This window comes from Benincasa hispida, chromosome 4, assembly GCF_009727055.1.
Source record: "Benincasa hispida cultivar B227 chromosome 4, ASM972705v1, whole genome shotgun sequence".
Taxonomy (NCBI): Eukaryota; Viridiplantae; Streptophyta; class Magnoliopsida; order Cucurbitales; family Cucurbitaceae; genus Benincasa; species Benincasa hispida.
In genome coordinates this window covers 14,833,617-14,838,672 of record NC_052352.1, presented here as the reverse complement: position 1 = coordinate 14,838,672, position 5,056 = coordinate 14,833,617, and the positions used below count along the sequence as shown (strand labels likewise).

The following is a 5,056-nucleotide window of genomic DNA, read 5'->3' as shown; positions in this document are numbered from 1 at the left end:
CCATCGAAATGCCCTCCGTAAGGAGAATCATGACACTCAGCTAAGATGTGTTATGTCTCCACCTATGGAACGCATCGACACATTATGGAGTCAGGGCCTTGTTTATATAAAAATGGTTCATCCCAAAAATAAAACTTGTTGTCATGAATTAACCGCTTATTTTGCTGAGAGTTAAAGTTCCCAGGGAATTGCTTGGTGGTTAAATAATTGACTATGTCTGCATACCATGGTTCCCTGCCTTCAACTCTAAACAGCCTTTCATCAAGAAATGCGTTCTTGATTTCACCTTCTTGGGCTTGCATTTCTTGATTCTCTAGCCTGGACAAGTGGTCAGCCATCTGATTTTCTGCCCTTTCTGTCCTAGATATCAATATCAAACTCTTGTAGCAGCAGCACCCATCTTATCAACTTTGGCTTCGCGTCTTTTTTGCTCATCAGGAATTTTATGGCTGAGTGGTTGGTGTATATGGTGGCTGACGCACCAACTAAGTAAGATCGAAACTTTTCAATGCCAAACACTACAGCCAACATTTCTTTTTCAGTAGTGGTGTAGTGTTCCTGAGATTCATTTAATGTTTTGGACCCGTAGGAGATGAGGTGTAACAAATTACCCTTCTTCTGCCCTAACATTGTTCCTACAGCCACATCACTCACGTCGCACATGAGAATAAAGCGTTACGTTCAGTCCGGTGCTATCAGTATTGGAGCTATCGTCAACGCATACTTCAAGGTTTCAAATGCATCAGTGCAGTCTTCATTAAAGTCATAAGGCCGATTTGCCTCTATTAATGCGCTCAGAGGTCGCGTAATCTGAGAGAAACCTCTAACGAACCATCTATAGAAGCCAACATGCTCTAGAAAACTTCGTAAAGTTTTAACATTTGATGGTGGTGGAAGTTTTGTTATGACATCTATTTTGGCGTCATCTACTTCCAAGCCAGCCTTAGATACTTTTTGACCTAAGACAATTCCTTCAGTCACCATAAAGTGACATTTCTCCCAATTCAGCACCAAGTTTGGTTCCTCGTATCAAGCAAGGAAGGCCTCCAAATTATCTAGGCATGACTGGAATGAGTCTCCAAAGACTAAAAAGTCGTCCATGAAGACTTCAACGGTCTTTTCTAGGAAGTCAGAGAAGATAGTCATCATACATCTTTGAATTGTCCTAGGTGTGTTACACAACCCAAAGGCATGCGTCTGAATGAAAATGTTCTAAAGAGACAAGTAAATGTAGTCTTCTTCTGATCTTCCGAATCTATCAGAATCTGGTTGTAACCAGAGTATCTATTGAGAAAGCAATAAAATTCTTTGTCTGCAAGTTTATCAAGCATTTTATCGATGAAAGGAAGGAGAAAGTGGTCTTTCTTAGTTGCTGCGTTGAGTTTCCTGTAATCCATACAGATGTGCCAGCCCGTGACAATCCTTGAGGGTATGAGTTCATTATTGCTATTGACTATCACGGTCGTTCCCCCTTTCTTGGGAATGCATTAGACTGGACTTACCTAGCTACTGTCGGATAGAGGATAAATAACTCCTGCACCCAACCATTTTAGAATTTCTTTCTTAACCACTTCTTTCATTATGGGGTTCAGCCTTCTTTGAGGCTCAATTGACCCCGACTTTCCTTCTTCCAGCCTAATCTTATGCATGCAATAAGATGGACTAATGCCACGAATATCCGCAAGTGTCCAGCCTATTGCACACTTGTGCTTTTTCAGCATCTGCAAGAGAGATTGCTCATTAGGCTCTGTGAGATTTGCAGAAATGATCACAGGTAAAGTGTTGTTGGTTCCAAGGAATGCATATTTCAAGTGTCCAGGTAACTGTTTCAACTCGAGTTCTGGTGGTTCTTTAAGTGATGGACGCATTGGTTTTGTCCGCTGCTCACTCAGACTTGGCGGCTCTGATTCTTTCAGGTTCTCCCCAACGCGAGGACCTCACATACATGAGTCTCTTCTTTAGGCAACTCAATACTATTTAGTTGACAATCTTCACTATCTGGGAACTTTAATGCGTTGAGCACATTAAACTTCACCTCCTCATTGTCAACGCGCATAGTTAATTCGCCTTTATGCACGTCAATTAAAACTTTCCCAGTAGCTAAGAAGGGGCGTCCAAGGATAATTGGTACCTCCTTATCTGCTTCATAGTCCAAGATAATAAAGTCTGCTGGGAATATGAGATTGTCAACCTTCACCAGAACATCTTCAATCTTCCCTTCTGGGTACTTAATTGTTCTATCAGCGAGCTGAAAAGTAACAGAAGTAGGTTTGCTGCGCCAATCCCCAATTTCTTAAAAATTGAAAGTGGCATGAGATTAATATTGGCTCCTAGATCGTACAACGCATGACCCACATTCAATCCTCCTATTGAATAAGGAACTGTGAAGCTCCCAGGGTCCTTCTACTTCTTTGGTAGACTGTTGCTTACTAATGCGTTACTCTCCTGCGTTAGCTCTATTACTTTCTTATCACTGACTCTTCTCTTCTTTTTCAAAATGTCCTTAAAAAATTTGATATATGTTGGCATCTGCTCCAAAGCCTCTATCAGTGGAATGTTGATATGCAGCTACTTTAGGAGTTCAAGAAAGTGCCTGAATTGTTGTTCATCATTCTTCTTCATCAGACGCCTAGGAAATGGTGCGTTCAAAGTCACTTCAAGCTTTCCTGCGTTAGACGTACTGGGTTTTGAATGGCTTGTAGTCTCGGGCGTTATTTCTTCCTAATCCATTGAAGTGTGATGCATTCTTTCAAAGGACTACTATTTCTTGAATTCATTCTTCTTTCTTCAAGAGCTCTTCCACTTCACAACGTCACCGCGTGACATTGCTCCTTTCCATTATTGTTCTCAGGTGTTTCAGTATTGCTAGGTAGAACCCTAGGCTGCCTGTTTTTCAACTCACTTGCTATCTGCCCTACTTGTATTTCCAGGTTTCTGATAGATGACGCCTGGCTTTTCAGCAACGCGTCATTCTGGGCTATGTACTCCTTCAATTGATTCTCAAGCGAAGATCCTCAGCTCGACGTCTGTCCTCCTTTATTAAAGGGTTGTTTATGTTGTTGATGCGTTTGTTGAAATGCAGGCGACGGTCCATTCCTTTGCTGATGGTTCGCCCCTGGGTGGTGCTTCTGATGATTTCCTCCTGTCCAAGAAAAATTCGGATGGTTTTTCCATCAAGGATTATATGTATTAAAGAATGGGTTGTTTTTTATGAAACATACTAACTGAGGGTTTTGTGGACATTCAGCATAGGAGTGAGGATCTCTACAACCCATACAGCTAACCATGGGCTGCCCAAATGCCTCTATCCAATTCACCTTCTACTGATTTGATGCGTTTCCCAGCTTTATGTTCTACACAAGGCTGGTCATCGTAGCCACTTGAGCAGAAAGTGTGGTTATTGCGTTGGCATCAATAGAATTAACGTTCTGAGATCTCTTCTTCCTGTTAGCTCTTCCATCATTCGTATCATCCACCCATTCCATATTGTGTTTAGCAATGCGATCTAGTATCTCTTTAGCCTCAGTGTAAGATTTGTCTATAAGTCCACCAGCTACTGCTGCGTCTGCTGCCATCTGCGATGCTCTATTCAATCCTCTATAAAACGTCTCCATTTGGATAGTTAGAGGTAGTCCATGGTTCGGGCAATTCTTGACCAAGCCCTTAAAACACTCCCATGCAGCACTTAAGGTCTTAGCATTTTCTTGTTCAAAGTTCATAATCTCTTGATGCCTTCTTGCGTTGGTGGTAGGTGGGAAGTATTTTTGCATAAGATTTCACCAGGCTCCAGTGAGCTCACCCATTGTTTTGCGTCATCACGCAAAGAATAAGAAAACAAGGACAGCCTGATTGCCTCTGGGGTGATTCTAGGAATCACAAATGAATTACACGTTTCCAGGAAACGCTTCATGTGGCCGTGAGGATCTTCACCACGACCACCCCCAAATTGTTCAGCAGATTGGAGCATTTGGGGCATAACAGATTTCATCTCGAACCTGGTTCCATCCAGCGTTAGGTATATGATTCCTGGAGAGAAATCATACAGTACAGGGGATGCGTGCTGCTATTCGCAATCAGGATTGGATTCTGTGCAACATGAGCTAGCTGTTGATTTGCCTGTTCTTCTGCCATTGCTTGTTGCTTGTTCTGTTGTTTTGAGAAATTGCTGCCTCAACCTTCGACGACGGTTAGATTGGTTACTATGCCGGAAGGTCCTTTCAATCTCGGGGTCGTATCTGAGTTCAGGAGTGCTCTCTCTATTCATAAACGTTCACAAGCTTAGGCTTAACTCGTAATACTCCCTCGACCGAAGTGTTCCTACAATAGATACAAACGAAATTTCTGGTTAGTTTTGTTTCTGAATCCCCGGCAACGATGCCAAAAACTTGTTTGTTGCTATCATGATTTTCTCTAGGAGTGTATTGTATAAAATAAATTGAAGAAATAAATTCCAAGTATAAGTGATGCGTTTATACTTCGATGCATTTAAATAATTGTAACACGTTGGGCGTTAGATATATGCACAGAACGCACACAACTCCTTCTAATGACATTCAAGTTTTCCTAAACCAGACCCAAGTATAAATCTAATTTAGATTCCTGGTAAGTACAGGGTCGAACTCAAGGATTCAATTAACCAAATGCATACCTTGCGTTGTATCTACTGTAGGGGTTTTCCTAAATGAATGTGAGAAATGTGTTATTTACACTAAATTGTTGTGCTTGTGCAAGAGATGTAAAAGAGTTGAGTAGTTAGTGATGGATCATGTGAGAATGGAGTTTAATGTAAGTGGATGCGTCGGTCTAAGACGAGTGTACACAACTAGGATGTGATGTGAATGAGATGGGATGGTTTGCTTATCTTTTGTTTATGCGTCAGACTTCATTCCACATTTCTCAATGCGAATAACATACAAAGCCTATCTCTAGGATGCATGCGTCTAACACAAAATGCAATAGAACCAGTAAGTCTATCTCTAGCTGTAGTAGGCGTCCTACTTGATGCAGCTTAGTTATTCTTTTGAACATCTAAGTTAAAGATGTTTTTACCAATTTG

The 5,056-nt window shown here is 41.4% G+C and overlaps 1 non-coding gene across 1 annotated transcript; it reads left to right on the top strand.

Annotated features, from left to right (window-relative positions):
- Positions 1 to 3,630: 3,630 nt before the first annotated feature.
- On the top strand, positions 3,631 to 3,733 carry LOC120076948. Its single transcript, XR_005481693.1, has one exon. It is a non-coding gene; the product is annotated as a small nucleolar RNA R71 (small nucleolar RNA).
- The last annotated feature ends 1,323 nt before the right edge of the window (positions 3,734 to 5,056 follow it).